Source organism: Sapajus apella, unplaced genomic scaffold (assembly GCF_009761245.1).
Source record: "Sapajus apella isolate SASKATOON/1434 unplaced genomic scaffold, GSC_monkey_1.0 scaffold6, whole genome shotgun sequence".
Classification (NCBI taxonomy): Eukaryota; Metazoa; Chordata; class Mammalia; order Primates; family Cebidae; genus Sapajus; species Sapajus apella.
The window spans coordinates 4,732,589-4,738,433 of NW_022436946.1; positions in this window are offsets into that span (position 1 = coordinate 4,732,589).

Consider the following 5,845-nt stretch of genomic DNA (forward strand, 5'->3'; position numbering starts at 1 on the left):
CCATCCATTGGGAGACTAAATCCCAGTTAAAGGTGGAAATGCTGCTACTGGAAATTCTTCATTAGTCCACAAAGTTTTAAGGGGCTAGATTGTTCCCAGAACACAAATGCTCTTAACTTTCAACATACACAAATGCAAATTTTCTTTGGCTCTTGCAACCCCAGTTTAGACTCATAGATTTTCTACATAAAAATATCCAATTATAAGCTTATTATTAAAGATCACCAAATAAACAAGGAAATAAGCTGCCATGAATAAGAGTTTACCAGAAATAATTGCTGACATATTTAAACCCCAAAATACTTAAGAAGTATCCACTTTAGAATACAAAATAGTTGTATAAGAGATATTTAAATAAATAGAAGGAAAACATAAAAATGAGCAAATGCCAATAGCTATCAAATATTATCAGATATCATTGAAAAGATTCATTTAATCAGAAGATATATCATTTTGATATGTGTGTGTCTCTAAATAGCCTCAAGATATATCAGAGAAAAAGGTAAATTGGACTTGATTGTACAAATCAGACAGTTTTGTACATCATAGATTTATGAAGAAAGTGAAAAGATAACCTATAGAATGGGAGAAAAATATTTGCAAATCATACTTCTAATAAGGGATTAATATTCAGAATATAAAAAGATCTCTTACAGCTTGTTATGATTTGGGTTTGTGTTCCCACCCAAATCTCATGTCCAGTTGTAATCCTCAGTGTTAGAGAGGGGGCCTGGTGGGAGGTAATTGGACCATGAGGGCAGATTTTCCCCTTGCTGTTCTCATGATAGTGAGTTCTCACGAGATCTGGTTGTTTAAAAGTGTGTAGCACCTCCCCCTTCTCTCTCTTCCTTCTCTGGCCATGTAAGATGTGACTGCTTCCCCTTCCACCATGACTGAAAGTTTCCTAAGGGCTCCCCAGCCATGTTTCCTGTACAACTTGTAGAACTGTGAGTCAATTAAATATCTTTTTTAAAAAAATACATTACCCAGTCTCAGGTAGTTTTTTACAGCAGTGTGAATGAATGCACTACTAAAAAACAAAAAGACAACCCAATTAAAAACTGGCAAACTATTTAATGGTATATTTCTTGAAAGAAGATATATGAATGGTTCTTAGTCACATGAGAAGATGCTCAACAATACTAATAATTAGGGGAATGAAAATTAAAACTACAATGAGATACTACTTTTTCTATTTAAAAAGGAAAATAGAAAGTGTTGGCAAGGATGTGGAGAAATTGAAATCCTTGTATATTGCTGGTGAGAATGTAAAATGGTGTAGCCTCCATGGAAAATAGTTGGTGGTCCTTCAAAATGCTAAACATGGGATTATCATATGACTCATCAATTCCACTCCTAGGTAGATCCCAAAAGAATTGAAAAAAGGGACCCAAACAGATAAGTGTATGCCAATATTCATTGCAGCATTATTTACAATAGCCAAAAGATGCAAACAAACCAGGTGTCTATCAACTTGTAAAAAGATAAAATGTAGCATACAGACCCATAAAAAGTAATAACGTTCTGATACGTACTGCAACATAGGTGAAACTTGAAAACATTGTGCTAAGTAAAATAAGTCTATCACAAAAGGACATATGCTGTATGATTCCACTTATATGAAATATCTAGAATAGGCACATTCATACAGACATAAAGTAGGTAACAGGTTATTAGGGCTGGGACAGGGGAATACATAGTTATCACTAAACTTATAGAGTTTCTGTTTGGGGTGATGAAAACGTTTTATAAAAGGACAGTGGTGATAGTTGCACAACATTGTAATTGTAATTAATACCCTTGAATCATACATACATATGTATATTTATGGTTAAAATGGCTAATTAACTAATTTTATTTTATATACATTTTACTAAAATATAAAAAATTAGGCAAAAATGTATTTTTGTATTTTGTATTATTTTGTATTATGATACAAATACTATTATAGTTTGTATTATATATATACTATTTGTATTATATAAAACAAATAGTATATATATAATTTGTATTATATATATGATATAATTTGTATTATATATGTATAATATAATATAGTATAATAAAATATACTATAATACAAATTATAATACAAATAATACAATTTCTGTATTATAATAATACAGAAAGAAGAGGAAAGATTTTTACTACTGGGAGACTTCAATCTGCTTCTCTCTACTATTGATAAACATAGCTTCTCATTATGGATAGAACCAGCAGTCAAAAATCAGTAAAGACAAAAATTTAAATGACACATATAACAAGCTTTTAAAAAATATTTTAAAACACAGCACTCCCAAATTAGAGAACAGAGTAGAACATATACAGAGACTAACCACAAATCAAGCCAAAAGTACACAGTAAAACAAGCACATAGTAGAACATACATAGAAACTGACCATAAATGAAGCCAAAAGCAGATCTTAATAACATGCATAAAGTAATTATCATATAGGCTACATTATCCAATATTTATGCAGTGAAGTTAAAAGTAAAACATAAAATTCAGAAAACATACACAATTTCAAATAATTTGTGGTGAAAGTAGAAATCATAATGAAAATCAAAAGTACTTTTAACAACTCAAAATATTACATATAAAACATATGGGATAAAATACAAAGGATTCCTAAAGGGAAATTTATGACCACAGATGCTTATATTAGAAGAGAAACACAGGATCCATCTTAAGACATTAGAAAAATAATAATTGAATAAATCCAAAAAGTGGGAAGGATGGTGATAACAAAGACAGAGCATGAATTAGTATAATAGAAAATAAATAATGAAAACAAAGCTGAGTTGAGCAGTATAATCAAATAGATGTATGTTCAACAATAATCAGTCAATAATAAATAATAATAAAGATCAGTCAATATAATGCAGTCCCAGATGCTCAATATTAGAAACAAAAAAAGGAGAACATTATTGATTATAGTCATCTGATTATGGTGCCAAATAGCAGGTCTTATTCATTCTTTCTATACTTTTGTACCCGTTTACCATCTCCATCTCCCACCTCAACCCTCAACTACCCTTCCTAGCCTCTGGTATCCACCCTCCTACTCTATGTCCATGAGTTCAATTGATTTGATTTTTAGATCCCACAAATACGTGAGAACATGTGATGTTTGTCTCTCTGTGGCAGGCTTATTTCACTTTACATAATGATCTCCAGTTCAATCCATGTTGTTGCAAATGACTGGATCTCATTCTTTTTATGGCTGAATATTAACACTGTATGTACCAAATGTGGTGCATATATATACTCCATTGTCGATATGTACCACAGTTTCTTTATCCATTCATCTGTTGATAGATACTTAGGTTGCTTCCAAATCTTAGTTATCGTAAACAGTGCTGCAACAAACGTAGGAGTGCCGATATCTCTTTGATATACTGATTTTCTTTCCTTTGGGTATATATTTAGCAGTGAGATGGATCACAGGGTAGCTCAATTTTTAGTTTTTTGAGGAACCTGCTAACTGTTCTCTATAGAAGTTTTAATAACTTACATTCCTACTAACAGTGTACAAGGGTTCCCTTTTCTCCACATTTATTATTTATAATATGTTTAATTATATTATTATAATAATTAATATCATATTTATTATAATTACCATATTATTATAAATATTTATTATAATAAATATTATATTATATTATTGCCTGTCTTTTGGATACAAGCCATTTTAACTAGGTTGAGATGATATCTTGTAGCTTTGATTTTCATTTCTTTGATAATCAGTGATGTTGAGCACCTTTTCATATGCCTGTTTGTTATTTGTATGTCTTCTTTTGGGATATATCTATTCAAATCTTATGTCTTTTTTTGATTGGATTATTCATTTTTTTTTTTTGTAGAGTTGTTTGAGCTCCTTATATATTCTGGTGATTATCCCTTGTCATAGAAATAGTAAGTATTTTCTCCCGTTCTGTGGGTTGTCTCTTCACTTTGTTAATTGCATTCTTTTTGTGCAGAAGCTTTTGAACATGATGTGACCCCATTTGTCTATATTTATTTTGGCCTGTACTTTTGGGGTATTGCTTAAGAAATCTTTGTCCAGAACAATGTCCTGGAGATTTTCCCCAAAGCTTTTTTTGTAGAAGTTTCATGGTTTGAGGTCTTTGATTTAAGTCTTTAATTTATTTTGGTTTGATTATTGTATATGGTGAGAGATAGTGGTCTAGTTTCTTTCTTTCTTTTTCTTCTTTTGGCATATGAATATCCAGTTTTTCCAGCACCAATTATTGAAGAGACTATGTTTTCTCCTAGTACATATTCTTGGCACCTTTTTCAAAAATGAGTTCACTGTAGGTGTGTGGATTTGATTCTGGGCTTTCTATTCTGTTCCATTGGTCTATGTGTCTGTTTTTAGGCCAATATATGCTGTTTTGATTACTATAGCTCTGTAGTATAATTTGAAGTCAGGTAATGTGATTCCTCCAGTTTGTTCTTTTTGCTTAGGATAGCTTTGGTTATTCTGGGTCTTTTGTGATTCCATATATATTTTATCATTTTCTTTTCTATTTATTTGAAGAGTGTCATTGGTATTTTGATAGACATTGCATTGAATCTGTAGATTGCTTTGGATAGAATGGACATTTTAACAGTATCAATTCTTTCAGTCTATGAACATGGAATATTCTTCCATTTTTTTGGTGTCCTCTTCAACTTTCTTAATCAGGGTTTTATAGATTTTATTATAGAGATAATTAACTTCTTTGGTTAAGTTAATTCCTAGGTATTTAATTTTATGTGTGGCTATTGTAAATGGGATTACTATTTTGGATTTCTTTCTCACATTGTTCATTGTTGGCATGTAGAAATGCTACTGATTTTTGTGTGTTGATTTGTATCCTGCAACTTTACTTATTAGTTTATCTGTCCTAATAGTTTTCTTAGGAGTCTTTAGGTTTTTCCAAATATAAGTTTGCATCATCAGTAAACAAGGATAATTTGCCTTCTTCCTTTCAATTTAAATGCTCTTTAGATCTTTTCTCTTTTGATTGCTCTAGATTGGACTTCCAGTGCTATGTTGAATAACAGTGGTGACAGTTGGCATCCTTGCTGTGTTTAATATCTTAAATGAAAGGGTTTCAGTTTCTCCTTATTGAGTATAATACTAGCTGTGGGTCTGTGATATATGGATTTTATTATGTTCTATACCCAGCTCATTGATGGTTTTTATCATAAAGCAATATTAAATTTTATTGAATGCTTTTCCAGCACTAATTGAAATGATCATATGGTTTTTATCCCTCATTTAGAATTGGTTTGCTAGTATTTTGTTGAGGACTTTTGCATCAATATTCATCAGAGATAATGGCCTGTAGTTTTTTTATGTATTTTTTCTCTGGGTTTGATATCTGTGCAATACTGGCCTCATAGAATGAGTTTGAGAATATTCCCTCCTCCTCTATTTTTTGGAATAGTTTGAGTAAAATTGATATTAGTTCTTCTTTAAATGTTTGGTGGAATTCAACAGTGAAGCCATCAGGTCCTGGGCTTTTCTTTACTGGAAGACTTTTTATTATATCTTTGATCTCATTACTTGTTATTGGTGTGTTCACGTTTTAGATTTCTTCCTGGTTCAATCTTGGTAGGTTGAATATATCTGGGAATTTGACCATTTCTTCTAGGTTTTCCAATTATCAGCATATAGCTGCTCATAGTAGCCACTAATGATCCTTTGATTTCAATACTATTAGTTGTAATGTCTCTTTTTTCATTTCTGATTTTATTTACTTGAATCTTCCCTCTTTTTTTCTTAGTCTGGCTGAAAGTTTGTCCATTTTGTTTAAGTTTTCAAGAAAAAAACTTTTTGTTTCATTGATGTTTTGT